Source organism: Nyctibius grandis, chromosome 6, assembly GCF_013368605.1.
Source record: "Nyctibius grandis isolate bNycGra1 chromosome 6, bNycGra1.pri, whole genome shotgun sequence".
Taxonomy (NCBI): Eukaryota; Metazoa; Chordata; class Aves; order Nyctibiiformes; family Nyctibiidae; genus Nyctibius; species Nyctibius grandis.
In genome coordinates, this window is record NC_090663.1 from 31432513 (window position 1) to 31435147 (window position 2635).

Here is a 2635-nt window from a genome sequence, read left to right on the forward strand (position 1 = left end):
TGGAGAATGCCCTAAGAATGTTCAGCAGTAAACTATGAGGTACAGACCTTTGGACCAGCACTCATTAATGCTGATCTAGAAAGTGGCTTCATTCACAATGAGGAAACCTCACCCATTTTCAAAGGCAAGTGGTTATTATATTTTTATACGGAAATTCTGAATGCTTCTAAATAAATCCATTAAAGAGGGATTTGAAGGTTTAGCTTTTCAGTGGAAAAGCTGCTGGGTCTCAGTGAGAGTTGAAGTCTCCTGTAAGATGTCTGTCTTCTGTGTTAGAGACAGAACATTTCATTCTAACATCAATAAAAGAACTAGACCTGCATCCCAATTATGCTTGTCTTGAGCCTGCATACCAGCCTTCATTCATGTGAGTGATCTCTGTAGATCACTACTATTATGCACCTAACTAAGTACTCTAAGGTTACATTCTACATCCGTTTTCTTGTAGCGGTATAGTGACATGATAAATTCCAAATAACGTTAGATGAAAAGTCCACTTCTGATTCTCATTCAATGTACAGTGCTACATTCCTTAGTTTAGAAAATGGCCATTGATAAATCCAACTGAACTTCAATTGATGTTGCAGTAGAAGCTAGTACTTCATTTTCACCATTATTTAACAAAAGTTATTTCACATTCACAGTAGATTACAATGAAAAAGAAGTTATCTTTCCCACAGAAGACTAAAATATAAGATATAGCTGCACTTTGAAAGCCATTTCTTGAAATGAAGTGTCGACCATAAAGAAAGAAAAGAAGGACCAAAAGCAAGGTTGTCTAATAAATACTTAACAAGAGTGAATGAAATATAACAGGTAGAAATAAATTCTGTGAGATGAGAGAGTATTTCCTTGTAAATACTAGAACCAGCTGTCAGCCCCGCTGAAGAAAACAAGAGTGTTTTTGCTGTTGACTTGGCCCTTGTGGCCAAGAAGGCCAATGGCATCCTGGGGTGTATTAGAAGGGGTGTGGTCAGCAGGTCGAGAGAGGTTCTCCTCCCCCTCTACTCTGCCCTGGTGAGGCCGCATCTGGAGTATTGTGTCCAGTTCTGGGCCCCTCAGTTCAAGAAGGACAGGGAACTGCTAGAGAGAGTCCAGCGCAGAGCCACGAAGATGATTAAGGGAGTGGAACATCTCCCTTATGAGGAGAGGCTGAGGGAGCTGGGTCTCTTTAGCTTGGAGAAGAGGAGACTGAGGGGTGACCTCATTAATGTTTCTAAATATGTAAAGGGCAAGTGTCATGAGGATGGAGCCAGGCTCTTCTCAGTGACATCCCTTGACAGGACAAGGGGCAATGGGTGCAAGCTGGAGCACAGGAGGTTCCACTTAAATTTGAGGAAAAACTTCTTTACTGTAAGGGTGACTGAACACTGGAACAGGCTGCCCAGAGAGGTTGTGGAGTCTCCTTCTCTGGAGACATTCAAAACCCGCCTGGACGCGTTCCTGTGTGATATGGTCTAGGCAATCCTGCCCCGGCAGGGGGATTGGACTAGATGATCTTTCGAGGTCCCTTCCAATCCCTAACATTCTGTGATTCTGTGATTCTGTGATTCTGTGATTCTGTGACTTCATTGGAATAGGAATTTGGCTACTGAAGTTCAAGAACTGTGAAATGGAGTGAAAGTGTCAAACCAAGCAAGGTATTTACCCAGTGTTACCACTGCCTCAACCTGCTATCGATCCTTTCTCATACCCTATTGATACTTTTTTCTACATTCATTCTTTGCCAAATTCCAGTATGTGGGTTCAGCAATTTTACTAGCCCATGCATGACTAGTGCCAGCCAAATTCACCCAGTAAAACGACAAACTAAGCCTTTTGATGCTTTTAAAATCAGACATTCCGGAGCCCTATCTGTTTCTGTGGTGACCCAAATGCTGTCAAACGTGGCCAAGATGCTAGAGATGATATACACATGACTGTGTGTGTAAACTAATAGCTGTTATGTATTATGTTATGTTGCTAAGAAATGGAGTCTGCCTTGAGAAATGAAAATGGAACGTACAGATATTCAGAAAATTGCAGGACCAAGCCGTGTCTTATGTACTGTATGAACAACACGTATTTAAATGGACTGTGTAGTTTCAGTCCTGATGGAATAGGTGAGCAGTGTTGCAATCTCTGCACACTCAACAAAGTAAACAACCTATGATATCATTTTAACAGAAAAAGAAGCTTAATGTCTATAAATGTAATTTATCTCTGTGTCATTTGTGCCATCTCACTCCCTTTATTCCAGTGCTCTGTAAGTTCTGAAATCTCACCTCATCTGTACTATCTCATGATAAACAAAGTGACTGGACATACAGAATTACTTAGTTCCACTGTAATTTAAATGCTTCTATGTGAATTTTAGGCCTGAGGTTATGCACTGAAAGTTTTTAACAACCTGAAGCTTAAACGGTTTTGGAAGAATTTCTTTTTTGCAGCAGAGTAACATGTAAAAAAATCCCCTATACAACCACAATTCCAATCATCATGAAACAGATTTTTTTCTTTATATTTAAAATGGGTAAGTATATGTCAGGATGTATTTAAAGGAATGCTTTGTAAATCAACACACCCCAAAGCCATTTAGAAAGTTTTAAACAGTTTTGTCGTAAATACAACGAACACTTCCATACAAAATACTACT